This window comes from Bombina bombina, chromosome 4 (assembly GCF_027579735.1).
Source record: "Bombina bombina isolate aBomBom1 chromosome 4, aBomBom1.pri, whole genome shotgun sequence".
NCBI lineage: Eukaryota > Metazoa > Chordata > Amphibia > Anura > Bombinatoridae > Bombina > Bombina bombina.
In genome coordinates, this window is record NC_069502.1 from 759,034,935 (window position 1) to 759,058,846 (window position 23,912).

Below are 23,912 nucleotides of genomic sequence, written 5' to 3' on the forward strand. Positions count from 1 at the left end.
GAAAAATTGAAAGTCAAAATCCAGCGATAACATTTCATATCACTGGGCAGTTTTAAACTTTTTTTAAAGAAATGCCATATGATGTTTATGAAGGATCATTTTATCTAAAAAAAACAAACATTAGCAATTTTTCCACAAGACAATTAAGACCCTTAAATGATATATATATTCGCAATGTTCGGATCAGCCTAATTTCCCCAATTATTCATTTCAGATTGGTTACTGTTATTTCCCATGGGAACAACAAATATATACAACTCACTTTAACAAAAATGATTCATTATAAAATTATAAAATTAATAGAACCTATCTTTTAGAACTAACAAAACATATAGGGTTAGATTACAAGTGGCGCGCTATTGTTATGGCGGGTCACAATAACCAATATCGCAACCAAGCTAACATGCACGCATATTAAAAGTTGAAAATGGGGGCGTGTCTCTGGGCAGCACCTTGAATGGAAGCAATATCGGTTGCTGCGTGTGAAATGCAGATAATTTGCCAATTATCAGCAGTTTGTGAAGCCATCTGTCCTTTAAACTAAGGTTTCTGAAATATACAGAGTGTGCTGAATCTACAGACACCAGATTGAGCTAAATCTTACACCTGATTGCCGATCCGGAGCGTTGAGGCCTGTGGCAAACTCTCATAAGGAGAAGTCCACAACACCCCGCCCCGTAATTCTTTGAACAGGTATGCTCAGCTTATAAAATGTTTCTTTTCTTTTCACTCTACAATACAGGAGAAAAACTTAAAACTATGTGGTCTACGGAGTCTAACATTCTGAGAGATATAGAGAGCCTTCTTACTATCTACCTTAACAAGTTTGAGGAACATATGCTTGAGATATTATTTTCCGATATAACTCACACCCCACCACCTGGCATAGAATCTAGTCAGAAGCAGGATACCAGTCTGCAGGATTTCGATGAGTCGCTTCCTATATGTATGATGGAGGAGAGTGAGCTGGAAAAATCGCCATCTGCATCAACTAGTAAAGACATACGCCTAGATTTAGAGTTCTGCGTTAGGGTTAAAAAGCAGCGTTAAGGGGTCCTAACGCTGCTTTTTAACGCCCGCTGGTATTACGAGTCAGGCAGGAAAGGGTCTACCGCTCACTTTCTTTCCACGACTCGAGGCTACCGCAAATCCCCTTACGTCAATTGCGTATCCTATCTTTTCTATGGGATTTGCCTAACGCCGGTATTACGGGTCTTGGAAGAAGTGAGCGGTACAGCCTCTACCGCAAAGACTCCAACCGCAAAAAAAAAAGTCAGTAGTTAAGAGCTTTATGGGCTAACGCCGGAACATAAAGCTCTTAACTACAGTGCTACAAAGTATACTGACACCCATAAACTACCTATGAACCCCTAAACCGAGGCCCCCCACATCGCAAACACTATAATAAAAAGTTTAACCCCTAATCTGCCGACCGGACATCGTCGCCACCTACATTATCCCTATGAAACCCTAATCTGCTGCCCCATATTATATTATATTTATTACCCCCTAATCTGCCCCCCCAACGCCGCCGCCACCTACCTACACTTATTAACCCCTAATCTGCCGACCGGATTTCGGCACCACTATAATAAATGTATTAACCCCTAAACTGCCGCACTCCTGCCTCGCAAACACTATAATAAATTTTATTAACCCCTAATCTGCCCTCCCTAACATCGCCGCCACCTACCTACAATTATTAACCTCTAAACTCCCGCCCCCAATGTCGCCGCTACTATAATAAAGTTATTAACACCTAAACCTAAGTCTAACCCTAACACCCCCCTAACTTAAATATAATTTAAATAAAACAAACTAAATTTACTATAATTAAATAAATTATTCCTATTTAAAACTAAATACTTACCTATAAAATAAACCCAAATATAGCTACAATATCACTAATAGTTACATTGTAGCTATTTTAGAATTTATATTTATTTCACAGGCAACTTTGTATTTATTTTAACTAGGTACAATAGCTATTAAATAGTTAATAACTATTTAATAGCTACCTAGTTAAAATAATTACAAAATTACCTGTAAAATAAATCCTAACCTAAGTTACAAATACACCTAACACTACACTATCAATATATTAAAAAAATTACTTACAATTAGCTAAAATTAAATACAATTAAATAAACTAAACTATAGTACAAAAAACCCCCCACTAAATTAAAGAAAATAATTTTTTTTACAAGAAGTTTAAACTAATTACACCTAATCTAAGCCCCCTAATAAAATAAAAAAGCCTCCCAAAATAATAAAATGCCCTACACTATCCTAAATTTTAAAGTAATCAGCTCTTTTACCAGCCCTTAAAAGGGCTTTTTGTGGAGCATTGCCCCAAAGTAATCAGCTCTTTTACCTGTAAATAAAAATACAATACCCCCCAACTTTACAACCCACCACCCACATACCCCTACTCTAAAACCCACCCAAACCCCCCTTAAAAAAACCTAACACTAACCCCCTGAAGATCTCCCTACCTTGAGCCGTCTTCACCCAGCCAAGCCGAATTCTTCATCCAAGCGGGGCAGAAGAGGTCCTCCATCCGGTTGAAGTCTTCATCCAAGCAGGGCAGAAGAGGTCTTCCATCCGACTGAAGTCTTTATCCAAGCAGCATCTTCTATCTTCATCCATCCGGAGCGGAGCGGCAGCATCCTGAAGACCTCCGACGCAGAACATCCATCCTGTCCGACGACTTCCCAACGAATGACGGTTCCTTTAAATGACGTCATCCAAGATGGCGTCCCTCGAATTCCGATTGGCTGATAGGATTCTATCAGCCAATCGGAATTAAGGTAGGAAAATTCTGATTGGCTGATTCAATCAGCCAATCAGATTGAAGTTCAATCCGATTGGCTGATCCAATAAGCCAATCGGATAGACCTTGCATTCTATTGGCTGATCGGAACAGCCAATAGAATGCGAGGTCAATCCGATTGGCTGATTGGATCAGCCAATCGGATTGAACTTCAATCTGATTGGCGGATTGAATCAGCCAATCAGATTTTTCCTACCTTAATTCCGATTGGCTGATAGAATCCTATCAGCCAATTGGAATTCAAGGGACGCTATCTTGGATGACGTAATTTAAAGGATTCTTCAGTTGGATGTCGTTGGAAGAGGATGCTCTGCGTCAGCTGGCTTGAAGATGGACCCGCTCCTGATGGATGAAGATAGAAGATGTCGCCTGTATGAAGACTTCTGCCCGTCTGGAGGTCCTCTTCTGTCTGGATTGGATGAAGACTTCTGAAGGTCCACTTCTGCCCGGTTGGGTGAAGACATCTCAAGGTAGCGTGATCTTCAAGGGGTTAGTGTTAGGTTTATTAAGGGGAGATTGTGTGGGTTTTAGAGTAGGGTTGGGTGTGTGGGTGGTGGGTTGTAATGTTGGGGGGGTATTGTAATTTTTTTTACAGGTAAAAGAGCTGATTACTTTGGGGCAATGCCCCGCAAAAGGCCCTTTTAAGGGCTATTTGTAATTTGTATAGGGTAGGGCTTTTTTTTGGGGGGGGGGATTTTTTATTTATTAGGGGGATTAGAGTAGGTGTAATTAGTTTAAAATTCTTGTAATTATTTTATTAGTTTTTTGTAATTTAGTGTTTTTTTTGTACTTTAGTTTATTTTATTTAATTGTAATTAGTTTAATTTAATTTAGGTAATTAATTTATTTATAGTGTAGTGTTAGGTGTAATTGAAACTTAGGTTAGGGTTTATTTTACAGGTAAATTTGTACTTATTTTAGCTAGGTAGTTATTAAATAGTTAATAACTATTTAATAACTCTTCTACCTAGTTAAAATAAATACAAACTTTTCTGTAAAATAAAGATAAATCCTAAAATAGTTACAATGTAATTATTAGTTATATTGTAGCTATCTTAGGGTTTATTTTATAGGTAAGTATTTAGTTTTAAATAGGACTAATTTAGTTAATTATAGCTATTTTATTTCAATTTATTTAAATTATATTTAAGTTAGGGGGGGTTAGGTTTAGGGTTAGACTTAGATTTAGGGGTTAATACATTTAATATAGTGGTGGCGGCGTTGTGGGCGGCAGATTAGGGGTTAATAAATGTTGGTAGGTGTCGCCGATGTTAGGGACAGCATATTAGGGGTTAATAAAATGTAACTAGTGTTTGCGAGATGGGAGTGTGGCAGTTTAGGGGTTAATATATTTATTACAGTGGTGGCGATGTCCGGTCGGCAGATTAGGGGTTAAAACATTTATTTAAGTGTTTGCGATGTGCGGGGGGGCCTCGGTTTAGGGGTTAATCGGTAGTTTATGGGTGTTAGTGTACTTTTTAGCACTTTAGTTTTATGTAACGGCGTTAACCCTTAAAACTCTTAACTACTGACTTTTAAATGCGGTAGGAGTCTTGACAGGAGAGGCTGTACTGCTCACTTTTTCCAAGACTCGTAATACTGGCGTTAGGAAAATCCCATTAAAAATATAGTATACGCAATTGACGTAAGGGGATTTGCGGTATGCTCGAGTCACGGAAAAAAAGTGAGCGGTACGCCTGTACCTGCCAGACTTGTAATACCAGCGGGCGTTAAAAGCAGCGTTGGGACCTCTCAACGCTGCTTTTTAAGGCTAACGCAAGACTCATAATCTAGGCGTATGCTCACTACAGAGTGCGCGGGGGATGGGTGCGGTGCTAGATTGTGTCGATGATGGTGTTTATCCCAGAAGTGCAGTGTATCCATCATTACTAGATGGACTATTTCTACTCTACTTCTATAATATGGGGGTATCCATATGAGGTCTAAAAGTCTCAAATTATTCGGAATGAGGTCTCTTTCTACATCATGCCATCTAAGAGAAGGGTCCACAATACTCCATCCTAGGATGTGGGTTAATCTGGAGGCATCATGATATGCTAAAATATTTGGCAGAGCAAGCCCACCCTGCTTAACTGCCTTCTGAAAAATATGTCTAGATACCCGCTGTCTCTTCCCTATCCAAAGATAAGATGAGACTAAGCCTTGAAGTCTATTTAGTATAGTTCTGGGGATTTGAAGAGGAATAGGTATGTAATTTTTGGGAGGAATTACATTTTTATCGCTGCTATCCTTCCTGACCATGATATCTCAGAGAATTCCCAGGACTCTAGAAGCAACCAGAACTCATGAATTCTATCTGTAAAAAATGTTGTAATAATCTCTGATATATCTGAACTGAGGTAAACTCCCAAGTGTTTAATGCACTCTTTTGTCCAACTAAAATTGAATTCTCTCTTTAGACATTCTCTCTCTGTATCCAAAATACCCACTGGTAAGGCCTCCGTTTTGGCTAAATTTAACTTGAATGCCTCCAAATCGTTTAATTAGATCCATAAGTACTGGTAAAGAGGCCTGCGCCAAAGGTTTGATCGCTAGGGCAAATAGCAGGGACGACAAAGGGCACCCCTGCCTGGTTCCATTGGAAATAGTACATTGATGCAGTGGGATAAGAGTACAAGGCACCAACCTCAGTGATAAACTGATCTTGCAAATTAAAAGTTCTTAAAGTTTCCCATAAATAGTCCCAACTCACCCTGTCAAACGCCTTTTCCTTGTCTAATGCAGGGCGAGGAGGGGTAACGCTCGTCTTTTGGCTTCTGTCAATATATGTATCAGGCGTCTCGTATTGTCTGGTCCCTTCCTTCCAGGGATGAACCCTACCTGATCCCCATTTATTATGAGAGGGATAATCTTTGAGAAGCAATTGTCCAAAATTTTAGAGCAAATCTTTGTATTAATATTAGAGAAATGGGTCTGTAACTGCCACACTCTCTTGGGTCCTTATCCGGCTTTAATAAAGTTATTATGGACGCTTCTAAAAATTCTGGGGCTGTTTTACCAGATGACATAAAAAAAGAATAGGGTTAAGTATATTTTGAAAGGTTTTGTAAAATTTCCCTGTGTACTCATCTGGTCCCGGGGCCTTTCCCATTTTTTGGTGTTTAATCACCAACTTTATTTTGTCGCTAGAAATTTGGCCCTTTAAAAATTCTGCTTTGTCCCCTACTAATGTTGGTAAATTTAACTTCCCCAAAAAAGCCTTAACAGTTTGAGAGGTGGAAGCTACGTCCTCCGGTTCCGGTTGAAGATTGTACAATGACTTTAGAATTTACAAAATATCTTTCCAATGTCCTTTGGTGAGTTCACTAATACATTACCCTGTCTGATAGAAGCTATTCTGCGCTGGGCTGTTCTATGTCGCAACTTATTTGCTAAAAATGTAGTTGGCTTATTGTTACTGTAATAGAACTTTTGACTACATTTTTCTAATGTTCTTTGAACTCTAAGGAGCTCCAAGTTTCGTATTTGAGCTTTTAGGGTTTGTATCTGATTATTGATGTCATCAGAATAGTGCCTAGATAACTGGATTTGACTGCATCTTAATTTGCACGTTAATTCAGCTATGGTACCCCCTTGTTTCTGTTTAATATTGGCAGCCTGCTTAATGAAATGGCCTCTCATGTAAGCTTTTAAAGTGGCCCATAGATTTTGTATGCTAGTTTGATTGTCGTCATTTACCATCAGGAATTCCAATATGGCCTCTGAAGCGGTAGCTAAGGCTGTGGGAGAATGTAGTAGTGAATCAGTCAACTTCCATGAGAAACCCATTAACGGGTTATGGTCTGACCATATTATAGGGGAAATTTTGGAGTTTATTACTTTATCTAGAAGTTTGGGTGAGATAAAGAAGGGATCTATTCTAGAGTACGACCTATGTGGATTTGAATAAAAGGTATAATCCCATTCTGCAGCTGGTGTTGATACATCACTTCTCTAAAAGCTTCTGACATGGACTGAGCCGATCTATCTTTTTTTGTTAAAGGAGGTAATAGCATGTCGATTTCCAGGCCCCATGCTAGATTAAAGTCACCTCCTATACATAGTTCTCCCTGTCTAATGTTTGATATTTGTCTTAACAATTTCTTGAGAAAGTGAATTTGTCTCGAGTTTGGTGCATACACATTGACTAATGTAGCTAAAACATTATTGATTTTACAGACTAAGATTATATACCTGGCTTGCGGGTCACACTCTGAATATATCTCTTCAAAACCTATGGAGTCTCTAATCATTATGGCTAACCCTATGGATTTTGTATGGTGGGAAGCCCTATACACATGTGAATAATTGCGGGAGCTAAATGCCTTACCCTGTGAGTGTAGCCAATGAGTCTCTTAAATAAAAGCCACATCAACTTTACTTCTCCTAAAATGGCTAATAAGAAGGCTCCTCTTTTCCTGGAGTGTTCAGGCCCTGGACGTTATGAGTGGCAAAACTAAGGCCAGCCATAATGAGGGAAAAAAAAAGGAGGGAGGGGAAGATAAATGAAGGTGTGGGAAAAGGAGGGGGGGGGAGACACAGGAGGGAATCAGGTAAGATGTGTTTTTAATATGAGAGGAGACAATGTCTCCCTTATAATTAGGATTCCTGTTTACTTAGTTAAAAGCCACCATATATATTCTCAATTCATAGGCTTATAAGTTTTGTTGACTGAAACTATATTTGTGTTGTGACAACTTGTATCAATGCTGACTAAGCAGCGGGGTTTATTCCACTATGGAATTCACCAAAGTGGGTAAATAAATACTAGTTACTAAAATGGCATTACTTCTGTTTTAATGCAAATCTTAATCAATTGGGGTGGGGGGGGGGGGGGGGGAGGTGATATAGTAATATAGATCACAAACTAACTAGTTTTACTTTTATAGTTTAAAATAGGCAAGGGGTGCGGTAATAAAATATAAGTATTAGTGATAATGAAAGGGGGGACTTAAGGTAGGGGATATAGCGTCACCACACAAATAAATTTTGATGTCTAATAACAACTTAGAATAGTCTAATACAGTGTTTTTCAACCAGTGTCCCATGGCCCACTAATGTGCCGTGAGAGATCCTCAGGTGTGCCACGGCAGACTGACAACAGTGCGGGGGTGTCCCTCTTTCAAATTTTTTAATTATTGGGAGGTATGTGACAGGCTCATCAGGCATCATTTACAACCATGACATTGCCATTCATTCACAGACAATCATATGTCATTTATAGTTTGTGGGAGGCATGGCATGACAGCACATTACAGTGTGAATAAATATATATATATATATATATATATATACTGTATTAGGCTACAATGTGTGATTTTGTAAAATTTTGGGATGGTGGTGTGCCGCAGGATTTTTTAATGTAAAAAAGTGTGCCACGGAAAAAAAAAGGTTGAAAATCACTGGTCTAATACACTTTTCAGAACACATTGAATAGCAAGAGCCAAATTAGCTTACCTTATTTACAACTTTTTACATTTCTAGGGAACAATACCCAGTAGTTTGACTTGTGCTTATCTTAGCTGTCTGCTACCATAAGCTTGCATAATGACAATTCCATACTCAAGATACTGTGGGATTTATTAATATAGCTTGAACAAATAAAGTGACGGGGGACTCCTAGTCCCCAGTGCTGTCCAAGATCACTCTGTCTTGCTGTCTGTTTGGCCTCTTTGTTAGGGGTTGCCACTCAGAGGCCGAAGGTCTGAGCTTTTTTGATGTTTCAGCAGCCATGTCTGGATGAGAGGTTTGTGTACACAAATCCAATGATGACAGCTACTTCAGCCCTTGATCCATTGAGGAGACAACATAACTCTTGCCCTCATGTTGAAAGAACAGCTTCACAGGAAATCCCCATCTGTATTTAACTCCTGATTTCCTCAGATTCTGCGTGATTGGAGCAAAAGATCTTCTTTTTGCCAGAGTGAATGAAGAAAGATCAGGAAACAGCTGGATATCTGTAAATTTTCCGACAAAAGGACTTATTGGTGAATGCCGCTCTGAGTAAGTGCTCTTTGAAGGTGAAATAGTGGAGTCTTATTATGACATCTCTTGGTAGATCCGTGGTCATTGATCTAGGTTGAAGGGCTCTATGGGCCCTGTCTATCAAGGCTTCAGAATCCTGTAGAGGGCCCAAAAGTTCCTTAAATAGGCTCATTAGATAGGCAGGTAGTTCCACTGTGCCGATATCCTCAGGGATGCCCTGAATTTGCACATTGTTGCAACAAGATCTATCTTCTATATCAGCCATTTTGGATTCTAGATGTGCTATGTTTTACGCTAAGGTTTGAGCATAAGATAACAAGTTTGCTTGATCTATCGCAAGATCTTCTTTTTTCCTTTCTAATACCTCTGTTCTTTCACCTTGTGTATTCAGATCTCTGTAATTCAGCCATAGAGCTTCTTATCTCATTTTTAAGTGAAGAATAGTGGTTATCTATTTTAGATGATAAGGCATTTATGGATTCTAGGACTTGTGAGTCTGAATGTGATGATCTTGTCCTTGTTGGAGATTCTATGTCTGGAACATCTTTGTATGCCAAATGGGATTCTCTAGAATCTTCATCAGAGCCGTCCCTATCCAGCTGCATTTTGCTATTAAAGTGATCAGCAACTGTGCATTTAGGGCCCTCAGCATGCCTTTGCTGTTGCTTTTTTGTATTGGAATGAGCCATCTTTGATCCATAAAAATCTACTGTAACAGCTGCCCAGATGAGTTGGCTGATAAACTTATAGTTATGAGTGTAGTTTCCTGCTTTATGAGTCACAATAACTTTCTTAGGCACCTGCGACACCCACAAGCTCAGCTATGAATCTGCAGTGACACAGTCCCATATTGTCCCCTCATCTGGGTGTTTCTAGCGAACAGACATATTATTGAGTAATTTAGCTATTTTAACACCCAATCTCAGCAATGTTATTCACATAAGGCAAGCTGATGGTTAAATACTGCAGGAGATAGACGAAGATGGCACTACTCCCCAGGGAGGATGTCAACACTGGACAAAGGCAAAGGGAACTGAGATATGACCCACTGGCACTAAGCTCAGCTGGAAAGGAGGGAGGGAGAGTGCCTAATAATCTTTCAGCAACAGTGTCCCACTGTAGACCTTTAGTACCTTATTTAGTCTTTCTGGGATGTCAAAATGTATTGCTACTTGAGGTATCCTACCAAGCAGATCAGATTAGATGGGCCTCAAACTGGTCAAACTAGGTGTGGTACATCTGCACTGTATTAATATGAATCAATAATGAGGTCCACCAAATATGCATAGGGGGTTAGTGGATAGTTGATAGCTTTAATCACCCCCTAGTATTGTGTTCCACCTTTAATTGAGGGATTAGAGTAGCCAAGTAAAGAGTATCCTGCCCTTGATGTTGTCAGAGCGGTGTTTTACGGCCAATACTGTCCTCAAGTGGCAAGCTGGGCTGTTCTGTGTATTGCAGCAGTGAAGATGGGGAAATGGCGACTTGCGCCAAAACTGAAGTTTCCGTCTGCAGCTGCAGGGAAAAGGAGACACCTTAGAGGTTTATGTGTCTGTGGCTGTATTGTGGGGAGATATAGCACCTGGCTCTTATGAGTGGGAGGACTGATACAGAGCAAGAGCCAACTTACTCTGATCCGGATCTCCAACCCTTAGCTGTCCGTTTGGTAGAAGTACCACAAGCCGCCACTCAGAGCCTCCTAACTTGCAGCTCGCCACCCTGTACCAAACCAGACTCTGGAGCGGATCCCCGACCCTCCGGAGTAGGATGGCAGTCTCTGATTTGATCTGTGGAGGTCTCGGTATGGTGTGTGTGCGTGCTGAACTTCAGGGCCCATGGTCTCTCCTGTCCATCCATGGAAAGAGTCCAGCTGCTGACTTGCAAAGTCCCCACTTGTGCAGGGTCACCTCTCAAGCACTTATGGAGGTAATATAGGGTATTGATTGCCCCCTTTAATTATAAATAAGCTAAATTCACTTTTGGAGGAGCTCCTTGATAAAGCATCTGTTCTGTTCGGCAGTTGGCTCCGCCCCCCCCCCCACAACACTTTATTAAACATTAGAGAAAATTTGGATATCCATTAGAAACAAGTAGAGAGGAATAATATCAGAATCAGTTTTTGCAATTCAAAATGTCTCAATATATTTTATTAGCCCAAAAGATTTTGGATTTATAAGGGATTAAATGATTAGTCATTTCTTCCTCATAGGACATCACCTTAATAACCCCCATACCTCCTATCAATAAGACACACACAACAGTATGGGAGAAAAAGACCAATATGGGTCACATTTATTAACAAATCATATCAAACCAACTAAACTTTATGTTTAAACATAACTTATGCATGGCGGCAATTGAGTTCCCTAATCTATCTCCTGTTTGAGAGGCAAAGGCCCAGTTTAAGGTGTATCTGCAAAGGGGCTATCCCGGGAGATCCCTCGCTATCAGCAGCATATCGGGCTATCTTTGAAGTTCTCCTGGCTAGGGATGGGTGAATGTTTAAAAAAATTCAACATTTAAAACAAATTTTGATACATTTATATAACATTCTATCTTCGAATTTTCGTTTTCGAATTTTTCAAAAACATTCTAAAATATTTGTTTGAACAATAGAATGTTTAGCTATGTATTCATTGAATTTCTAAATGTAATATTCTAATTCGAATGTGACATTCGAATGTCACATTCGAATTAAAAATATTATTTCTAGTCTACAACTGTGTTTAATAAATGTAATATTCAAATTTGAATGCTACATTCGAATTTGAATGTCACATTCAAATTTGAAATAGTATTTCTAGTCTAATACTGAGTTTTTTATATGTAATATTTGAATTTGAATTTGACATTTAAATTCAAATGTCACACTCGATTTCCAAATAGTATTTCTAGTCTACAACTGTGTTGTATAAATGAAAAATTCGAATTTGAATGTGACATTTGAATTCGAAAGTGACATTCAAAAACTGTAAATAACATTCGATAACAGAATTTTTAAGAATATTCGTTCTATTATGTAAATTTAATTTCTTCAATAACATTCGTTCTAACATTCGAATTCGAATGTAAACACATTCGCACATCCCTGCTCCCGGCCTGCTATGTTAAGAGAGGAGTGCCCCAGCCCCGCACCTAAACCTGGTTGCTCCCCCCTCAGCCATGGCTGTCTCTCCGCCCTAAAAATTGATAACTGGGCCTAGACCTCCCGCTAGGGCGTTATTGGTCTTTGTGTCCACATAGGACCAACCTGCCACCACCAGCCGACTAGTGGCGGGATAGACCAAAGTTACAATGCACGGTCTTACCAGGGCTAGCTCAACTAAATCTACTCCTACCATTCAGCTCCAGCAACCCTAAGGAAGCAATCCAACCATTCCAACCAGGGATGGCAGGTGGGAAAACTTCAGGACCTTCCCAGGAAGCAGGAAGAGGACTGGAACCTTCCTGCATCACTTTTTTTTTTTTTTCTAAATAAGTTTTTTATTGAGGCAATCACATGTAACAACGGTAATGATTTAAGAAACATCAATATATAGTAATGACATTACAACTTCATACAGTAACCTTGAAAATAGAGCTGCCACCTGTATAGATATATCTTGTTGAACCCTAAGAATAATATCAAAGGTGGGTAGTAATCAGAACTACAGGAGGTAAACTTGGCATAAATGAGTGCAACTACTGTTCAAATATCTAGGAGTCCTCTACGACTAACACGGTCGCTTATGGACCTAAATGAGAGATATTGCAGGAAGAGGAGCCCATATATGATTTATACTTATGTTTAGACCTCAGAGGAAGTAGTATATATTATAAGCTAGGGGAGTAGTACATATAAACAGCAATAAGTGGCAGCATATGGGAGGGGTAATGTGAGGTAGAGAGCTAAAAATGAGGCCTCATTTTTATACATATGTTTTGGTTCCCAGTTGCATTTAGGGGTCGCACTCGGACCAGGGAGGGTTAATGAAAAATGGTATGGGAAATCTACAATTTTACAGGCCACTATTGGGCCTTAATAATATATATGGGTGGGGAGATCAGCGGGCCAGAGCCGCTCTGCATTATAGGGAGGGGTTAGCGACTGTTATTTAATGTCAAAAAGATAAATAGAGAATGATATAGTTTTAGTTCTATTGGAAAACTGAGACTTCTGAAATCGGGAAGGGGGAAACGGTGGTCATAGCAGATCATCATCAGACAGCCATTGGTCCTACTTATATTTAGCAATGGGTATAGTCCTGCTCTTTATGAATCACATCAGCTTATGATGCTAAATTATGTAACATTAACAGGGAGAGGAGCGAAGAGGAAAATGCAGACTATGTAAAGTTAAGATGCTGTGGGTGACAAGTGACATCTAGTTTTCCCATGTCTTTGGTGGTTAATAGCCGGAATGTTATAAGTTGCACTTTAATGCCAGTTGGGGATAGTGTAATAAAAGAGTTGTGCAGGAGGGCATCAATGGAGACAGTAATATTCCGTACTGAGTAAGGGCATTGAGAGAGAACTGCAACGTGACCTAGGGAAACCCTGAATCCTAAAATTACAATGTGTATTGGTATGCCTGATATGTCTGGAAAAAATTGCTGTTTTGAGGCATATAGGGTATGGGGAAGGAAATGAGTTTCTAAATAAGGTTAGCCCAGTCTTATAGGATTCCGTTACACAGGAAGTGCTGGGTAATCGAAATTATTTTATGGCAGGTAGTCTCCTCTGGGATTTGGGGGCCTATAGGTGGTGTGATTGTGGGTTCAGAAAGATGTTAAGAAAACCTTCTGGGCCTACATAAGAGTATGGGGTACCATGATTTAGGGTGGAATCTCGCACATGTAAGGGACACAATTATAGAAAAACACAACACTTCAGACCAGATACTCGCTACTAACATGATGATCCTATAGTTGATAAGACAGAATTCGGAGGTAAGGCAGGAACAGGATCTGGCTGTATATACAGATATAAACTTCTACCGTTGAAACACTACTTTCAAATTTAAATACATGATCAATCCTAAAATAGTATGATTAGTTAAAACATTAAACTAGAATGAGAGCTATACTTGAGTCCCTCAGCTGAAGGTGATAATAAGAAAGATAAAAGAGGACAGTCTTCAGTATGTAATACAAGTCAGCATGGTGATTGATTCCTGCTGTATTACTAGCTGTGGGATATAGGGGATATTTTAGTCAAAGGAATTGCATACTGCATGGTATACCTGTAGGCCATGATGTGCGGGCAGGAAAGTCAGCAGGGCCTAATGTCGCCAATTCTGGGAGAGGGGGAAGGGTATCTGTTGTGAGTAAAATTAAAAATACCTAAATATTTTGGGCGGCTTAAAGGGGGTTTGGTATGTTTGTTTAGGTAGCAAAAGGACATTACTACTAAAGAACAGTCTAGCAGATCATATAAAAACCCCTGTGATGCCAAATCTCTGCAGGATGCATTAAAACACACTATATGGCAATAAAGACTGGTTTATAGAGTTCAGAGTCATTGGTGTAAAGGAGAGAGATCCCTGGGCATCAGACTTTACTGTCTTCATAACTGGATGCCTGTCACATCGGTACAATAGTATGATTTGTGAAGTTTGCAAAACACCCCTGTGACAAATCGTCTGAATGTGTCTTATAAAATAACTGCTTCCCTCAAATCGCATCCCATGCAGGTAACATACTGTGGGTTCTGTATCATATGAGCAGCCATAGAGTCGTCAGGGTCTAGCTAGTCCTCAGCCTACGCCGGTTTTCAGTGAGGGTCAGGAGTATGTATCCTGGAAGGGCTGTAGGGTCTGTTCCATACTCCCCACAGCAGAGAGGATTACACAATAGTACCAAATGACATTGGTTCCATATCTTAGGTACCAGGAACAGGGGACAGCTAAGAAAACAGTCCAACTGTCCGAGCACCCCATCACATTTGTATAGCAGGTGAGCATCTGCATAGTCTCCGGCTCTGGGTCTCGAGTTACTCTGTAGGCAGTGGATAAGTCATTCTTGTTTACAGCATAATATTTCTCCTGCTGTGCTATTGAGGCATCTAGAGTGAAACTGCTCTTAAGTAGCGCTGGAGTACGTGTCTCCTTTACCTCCGCACCCCCCGAGAAGCTGACTTCCATGCCGTCTGTGGAGTTAACCTTTGTAGTATTTTGAGGCTTTGTGTAGCTTAAAGCTACTTCTCCATGTTCCGCCATTTTAGGTGTGCAGCTTCCTCTTTCCCAAGCGGCGGTCCTCAAGGTATGTGAGAGGTCTCTGAAAGAATTATCTATCTGCCGATCCAGTTCCATTAGGAGCTTATGTGCCAATAAGAGCTGGTCTCCCTCCATGTAGCAGCGTGGTTTCAGTTTTGGTAGTCAGGTTAATACCGCGTTAACCCAGACGGCCTGGGGGGGGTTGTATTATGATCTTTAGGCTGCAAGCCCACAGCGATTGGTTGTATCACGACAACTTGTTTCTCTGACGCTTCTACCATCTGTAGCTGCGGATTGGACCCTGGAGTTCCGGATACTCTTCCTCATTGGTCTGTCTGGCGGGCGACTAAGGTTCCGTCCTGCTTAGTGAGGCATACGTTTATGCCGCAATCCTTGTGAGTACCCTGACTTTGAGTGTGTGCTGTCTCCTGTCTCCTTTTCGCTGCACAACGATTCTGTCCCATAAGGCGCCTCTCTTTTCTCTGCTCCTACAGATACAAATATATTATTTGGCCGTAACGGAAGGAAATTGGAGTGATCCCTTCCGGGTCACAGTAAGGACGTTTGGCGCCAAAATTACGGTAATTCTGATTGGTTAACTACAGCCTAAAATATAGCCACCACAGCACACCAAACATAGTCTTGAGAAAGGCCTATTAAAGGGGCCGAAACGCGTTGACAATAATTGGTGAGCATTATTCTAATTTTATTAATATTTTTTGTAGCAATACTGCTCTATGTTACATTTCTACCTACAGGAGTAACTAAGGGATTGAGTCTAGGACAAAGACCGGATATCCTTTCACCAATACATCACAAAATTCACATATTGAGGAAACATTCACAAAAAGGAGTATAATAAATTTAACACCATCACTGCAACAAGTCACACTGTAAATATTTATTATTCATCTATTTGTTTGGATACTATTAATTCAGGATATTCATCACTTTCTTCTATTTTTCAACTTATTTTTTCACTTTTTACCCTTTTTTCAATTTTGATACCACTTTTTTATCGTTTTTTAACCACTAATTTTTTCACATTAATTTTTTCACAGTATTTTTTCAATTTTTTCAGTTATTTACTAGATCACATTTTTAACGTTCTATTTTTATTTTTTCATTAAGAAGAGGAGTAACATATATTAAGGAATCAGAGACACTTATCCCTATCCCAATCTATCAATTTATATTTGATTGGTGACATCATTAACTCAATCGTTGTTCATTTAAGACTTTATTGCTATATGTTTTTAGTTTTTTGTTATATGGATCCATGTTTTAGTCAATATTGTTTAATCTATGTCGAATAAATATATGTCTTTTATATAAACTATTAATGTTGACTGAATACAAATATTCTTTTACCAGCTGAATGCTTTTAATTAACTGTTAGCTTTTAACTGTTAGCATTATTAGACTTATTTCCTTAGCCTTTTGCTAGGCGCTCCTTGGATTCTCTAATTACATATTGTTCACATTTAGGGAGAGCTAGGAACCCTAACGTCTAGGAGCTATTGGAAAATATTATATGAGCGCTGTGAGATACAATACTACTAACGTATTCTAAGTCCTAGCAATCGATCAGCAGCTTATTAAGGTTATACTTATTAAAGTCATACTAATTGTATTTTATATATATTTTTTGCACTTTTTATATACTTCTACATATTTCCAATTTTAGATCCATATTTGTCTTTTATCACTAAATTCTACTCTAATTGGAAGGTTATAGTTTATTATTAGAACCTATCTCAGCACCTATTAAATAAGGATAAACAAGTATAATTAAGTTTATTTATCATGGATGTCACTAAATTAATTAGACAAGACATCACACTAGACATCAATTATTCTATTACTAATTCAGATAACAGTACCACAGATAATTTGGATTATGCATCTATTTTTAAAAATTTTGAAAAGTTACTAGTTCAAGAGGTAAAATTTAAAGCAGAAATTTCATTCCTAAAGAAATACTTAGAATTCAACATCATCCTGAAAGGGTTAGTTGTTAGAAAAGATTGTGCTTTTCAATCAGAGGACCCAGAATTCCTAACTAAATTGTTGGAGATCCTAATAGAATCTTCTAGAAAACTAATGCAGACAATCATAGATTACAGAGAAGCTATTCTAATTAAAGTTGATATTGAGATAAAAAACATTGAGGATAATATTATTGGCCCTGACGGATTAATACTGGAATCCAAAGACTTTCTAGACAGAAAAGAAAATCTGACGAGAAAGGTGATAAAAATTAGAGAATATATCACTAATAAAAAGTCTAAGAAATTAAATAAAGAATTGGAACTTATTAGGAACACAAAAGATCAGGCAAATCAACAATTAGCTGATAACACAAATATACAAATTAATGAAAATGAGAACAAAGACATCGAAAATGAGGGGGAATGGGTAGAAGTTCACAACAGAGGGAGAAGACAAAAACCTAGACTCCCATCAAGGAACGAGAATAGGGAGTATTACGATCCTTATGTTAGGGATGAATACATGCAAAACCATACACCTTGGAACTCTGACTATACACCCAGATCTAATAGATGGAACCGGGGTCCCTACTTTAGAGCGGACAATAGAACCCCAAGGACAACATACCGCCCACACAGACAGGGAAGAGTTTGGGAGGATGACAATAGATCCTACTGGCATCAGACTCCAGACAATAGATTACAATTCAATAGGAGACAACATTATAACACATATTATAAAGGTGAACATTTTGCAAATACAAAACAAGATTTTACCTCTTCTCCGCAACTATTTAACAGTAGAAGACAAGAACCCCCACATTATAGTCACTATCAGAGACAGAATAGGAGGCATATTGATAACTATGTAGAAGCCCCGTAAACAACTTGGGCACAAGACAGACCAAAAAGGCACTCTGATCAAAACTACTCACAACGACATAATGGAAGAGGGAATTGGAAAAAACAATACGATAACAGTAATAATAAATACTCCCATTTAAACCACTCAGAGACACGGAAGATAAAGATATAAAAAAAACAATTTTTCAAAAAGAACAAGGAGAAAGACACATAAACAATCATATACCAAATTTAGGTATGAATGAACAGCATCAAGCATCTACATCAGGGCATTCATTTTTAGGGATACCCCAGAAAACAACCAAAGATTTAGAAAAAGCTTCCACAAAAAGAAAGAACTCATGCCCAGAGGAGTTCCAAACACAACAGAAAAAAGAAAACCCATAGAGGCAAGAGAGGAGGAAGAAAATTAAATAATAAAAGAATAACTCTCCCCTCACCCAATACCAACCCCCCTACCAAAGGTATATTTAATTTAAGTTCAAAGTAACTGACTGAGAAAGAATCCTCTGTTTTAAATTATGGACTTTCGTTTGCCCCATCGATGGGATTGAACAAGTTCAATACATTTGTGAATGCCAAGGAATTTGTCAGGAAACTGACACTCAAGAGACATTTCATGAAATCTCTGCTAGAAATGCATACATTCTATCATGGTAAGACTTATCAAAGTACCCAAACTACATTTATTTGCACACAGATCTAAAACCTAGATTCACCTTTTTTCCGGTTACGAGTAAAGGCAATGCTATAGAGACCTTTGACACAATGATCTGTAACGAGATCAGAGATATTAAACATAATAAATTGAACAAGCACAAACATAACCTTTCAAGAGAGCAATTAAATACCATCAAGACCCTCGAGAAAAATCATAATCTGGTCATTAAACCAGCGGACATGGGTGGGGGCATTGTGATCTTGAACAAAGTAGATTATGAGCAAGAGTGTAACAGGATTTTATCAAATAAACAGACATATGAAATACTCAGACAAAATCCAATTGATAGTTTTAAGAGAGAACTGGATGAAATTTTGGGAGAAGCAAGGAGTATTGGGATACTTAACGATAAAGAATTTAAATACATAAGTATTAAATACCCTATAACTCCGGTATTTTACTATCTCCCCAAAGTCCACAAATCCCTAATAAAAACCCCAGGTCGACCAATAATTTCGGCGATCGGGGGACTGTCGAGTAATATGTCTAAATACGTAGACAAAAAACTACAGAAATATGTAACTCAATTACCATCATATCTAAGGGACTCAACCCAGATATTGAATATATTGGAAGGTATGGAATGGGCAGAAAATTACACACTAGTTACATGTGATGTAACGTCCCTTTATAATAGTATACCCCATGAAGGTGGTATAGAGGCAGTTGACTTCTTTCTAAAGAAAGACTTTGACTTGGCCGGATTACAAAGAGATTTCATCCTTGATGGGATACGCTACATTCTGACCCACAATTATTTCAATAATAATGGGGTATTTTACAAACAAATATGTGGCACAGCCATGGGGACCAGGTTTGCGCCTAGCTATGCCAACTTGTATATGGGCCATTGGGAACTCATTTTTTGGGAATCATGCCCAGCTAGCGCGGACCTGGTCCTCTATAACAGGTATATAGATGACATCATCATGATATGGAAGGGTTCTATAGAAGACTTGGAGCACACCATAAAAGTCATAAAGTCAATAAAGAAATCACCTATCTAGATCTAAAGATTGAGATTAAAAATGGCAAATTGGAAACGTCCATTTTCTTTAAGGAAGTGGACTGTAACAACTATATTCACAGAGAGAGTTGTCACCTTAACAGATGGAAGTCGAATATACCCAAAGGACAATTATTAAAATTGAAGAAAAACTGCTTCGACTCCACCAAATGGGAAGAGCAAGCCATCACTCTTAAAGAAAGATTCTTAGAAAGTGGCTATGATGGAGATACCCTAGATAAAAATATAGAAGAAGTCAGACACAAAGACAGGAAAGATCTCTTGGTATATAAATCAAAGAAGGTTATCAATAATCTCGACGAAGACCAACTCACTATTCCCTTTATCACAGAATTTAGTGAGAACAGACACATTGTGGAAAAGATTATTGAGAAGCACTGGCCACTTTTAAAAAACGATGAGGTAGAAGGGGACAAGCTAACACCCCAACCTATTTTTATATATAAAAAAACTGACAACTTGAAGTGTCAAAAGAATCTAAACAGAGTAGCAGCAAACCAAGTATTTATTGTTTAACACAACAAAAAATGCAGCAACGTTTCGGTATTGCTACCTTAAAGAATCCCTAGAGGACTGAGAATGAGCACACGTCCTACACTAATGAAGGAAAATACATTCTACTGTGAAAAAAACAAGTGCTCCATGGACTTAATGGTCTTAATGGTGGATTGCCTGAATACAGAGATTAATGATCAGGATACCAAATTAGCTGCTATGGAAACCGGAATAAAGAAAAGGATGAAAATGACTACCGGTTTCCTGAGACGCCGCAACCGCCAGCCCATGAGAAATGGTAGCAGCTCCGGATCCTCAGACATGTCTTCGGGGGACTCAGAAGGAGACCGCGCAGAGGCGGACGTAAACACCGCGGCAGTAAAAGGCAAATCACAGCGATAACTACGATCAACCAGGGGCAAACAGAAGTGATGGGGGTGCTTGAGGTCTCAAGGAGGGAGAGTTCCGGTAAAGTGGATAATACTGAGAACACTGTGTTTAATATCTCAAATGCAGTTTTGTCTGATGCTGAGTTGGATATGCTTAACAAAGGACTCTCTGTCCAAAAAGAGACTGTGATTTTTTTCAACTTAGCAAGGATTTGTATATATTTTTCAGGAACTTGAGACTTAAAAGTTTTATGTCAAATCCCTGCTATGGTGTTAATGTGGTAAAGAGAAAGCAGCCTTTGATTTGGCTCAATTAGGGTTAAAGAAAAAAAGCACTTTTTTGCCCCCACAGAATAACCATAGCGTGGAAACTTATATTAACTTGGTCAAAAGGGATATTGCTAAGTTACAGGATAAAGTCTCTAAGAGTAAATTGTTTGCTAATGGGGTGTTAACACATAACATGTCTGGTAATCAAAATTGGCTTAATAAAAATCTAAAAAGTAACTTTACTGTGAATGATGTAGTAGCCATGAAATCTTTAAGGTCTAGAAAGGATGTCATTTTAAAAAGTGCTGATAAAGGCGGAGCTATAATAGCTCTAGATAAAGAATACTATGTGAAAGAAATTAAACAACAATTGAAAGATCCTCAGGTGTACAAAAAGTTGGCAAGCAATCCTGTATTTTTAATTCAGAAAGAACTAAATTGTATTTGCCAGAAAGCCTTGAAATCTGGTTTAATTAATAAAGATCTTTACAGTTTTTTGTATGTTGAACATCCCTGCACTCCTGTGCTGTACACTTTGCCGAAAGTACATAAAAACTTAAAAAAAAACCCAGGCCGGCCCATTGTTGCGAGTACAGAATCAGTCCTCACCAATGTGTCAATCTTTTTAGACTGGATATTGAGACCTTTTGTAGAAATGTCAAATTCTTTTCTCAAAGATACAGGTGATTTTCTTAGAAAGGTTGACACATTGGATTTGGTAACTGATAAATATATTCTTTATAGCTTAGACGTGGAGAGCCTATATACCTCTATCTCTCATGAAAGTGGAATGGGAGCGGTTGAAATAGTATTGGGTTTTGATGGCAATTACTCTAAAGCTCAAACCCACTTTCTATTGCAATTATTGGAATTAATTCTGTACTGCAATTTCTTTCTATTTGAGGATGAGTTTTTCTTGCAGGTTCAGGGAACCGCCATGGGGTCCAACGTCACCCCCAATTATGCTAACATTTTTATGAATGTTTTTGAAGAGAAATTTGTTTTCACCAATCCTGGGTTTCATCGGTATGGCGCATGTTGGTGGCGCTATATCGATGACATCTTTGGAATTTGGTGGGGCGACGTTGGATCCCTATTTGCATTTGTAAATGAGCTTAATGGAGCCCTGGGTAAGATAAAATTTAAATTAACATGGAGTGAAAGTGACATCACGTTTCTAGATACTAAAGTAATGAAAAAGGGTAAAGAATTAAAGATTGATCTGTTCAGAAAAGATAAAGACAGGAATAGTCTTCTTCACTTTGATAGTGCTCACCCAATATCTCTTTTAAAGTCCCTTCCCCGTAGCCAATTTTTAAGAGTACGCAGAATTGTCACTGATGACGATTTATTAGAATTAAGGTTTAAAGAAATGAAATCTAGACTTCTTAAGAGGGGTTATCCCTCTGAATTAATTGACACAGAAATTAAATATGCTTTATCTGTTCCAAGAGAGACTCTGTTGAGTCCAAAGAAAAAGGAAAATAAAAAAGATGATCGTTTAATTTTTGTGTCAGAATTTAATTCTCAATCGGTCCAAATCCAGCGCATTATTAAAAAGCATTGGTCTGTTTTGACAGAATGTAACCCTGAGATTAAAGAATTTGGGAATTTCCCTATGCCTGCCTACAAGCAAGTTTTAAATCTTAGACAACAAATGGTACATGCTGATGTAGGCTCTAATATTAAAACAAAACAACAATATATTTCCTGTAAGACTGAGGGATGTTATCCATGTTTGAACTGTTCATGTTGTAATAACATGATCAAAGGTCCTGATTTTCACCATCCTATCACAGGGAAGACATTTAAAATTAGAGGTTATCACACATGTAAGTCAACCTTTGTAATTAATTAAATGTCCCTGTGGGAGGAGTTACATTGGTGAAATGACTAGGATCATTAAGGACAGGATAATAGAGCATAAAAGTAACATTCGAATGAAAAACATCAAAGCACCTGTAGCGCACCATTTTGTGGAAAAGGGACATTCAATAGGACAATTGAGGTTCCAAATAATTGAAAAAGTATCATTGCCACGTAGGTTAGGTAATAGAGAACGCTTATTAAAACAAAGAGAATGTTTTTGGATATGGAAATTAGATACAATGGAACCTAAAGGTTTAAACAGAGATCTAGATATGTCTGTATTCTTATAAATGGCATGTTTATATATATATATCTGTATTTTTGAGCATTTTTTGGATTTATTATTAATTCATTGTTAAATTGATAAATGTTAAACTTAGGTTATAAGGTAACTATATTGTGGTAGGTTAAGGGTTAATAAGGATTTGTATCTTGAGCACCACCTTGTGGTGGATGGGTATAAATAGAATCTATGTCATTATGCACTTTAGCTTGACTAAGGTAGCAATACCGAAACGTTGCTGCATTTTTTGTTGTGTTAAACAATAAATACTTGGTTTGCTGCTACTCTGTTTGGATTCTTTTATCATTTGCTCAGAGTTTGGAGTGGAGCTCTGGAGTGGCGTGCAAAGGGCCGTTGTGTGCTGGATTAAGGACTTTTTGTTTTGAGATAACTTAAAGTGTCACCCAGCATACCCAGAAAGATATTAACTAAAACAAAGTATGCATATGGCAGATAAATTAGATGATTCTTTCCATGCCTGAATTGTAAGGCCTGTCAGAGGGGGATAAAAACAAAAGAGTTTATCTCATACAATACAAAGATCAAATATAAGATCAGTGATCTTATAAGGTGCAGCAGTAGAGGAGTAATCTACATGATATGGTGTAGCTGTGGTCTTTAGTACATAGGGTAGACATCCAGAGTCCTGAAAGATAGGATTAGGGAACATTTACTGAAGATCAAACACAAAAGTACTGAGACTGCCCTTTATAGACATTTTACCAACTACCACTAAGCTAACCACAAAGATTTTAGTTATATAGGTATCCAAATTGTGACACCTAATTGGAGAGGAGGAGATTATGAGAGAAGATTACTGACTGCAGAATCAAAATGGATTTTTAACATAGATTGCTTATACCCTAGGGGTTTAAATAATAGAGAAGACCTCTCACACCTTTTGAGTCTTAAATAATTACTGACACTCTAGTCTTATTAAGAGAACACATGACTTGTCTGCATGTATTATCATACTAGCTCAATATAGTTAT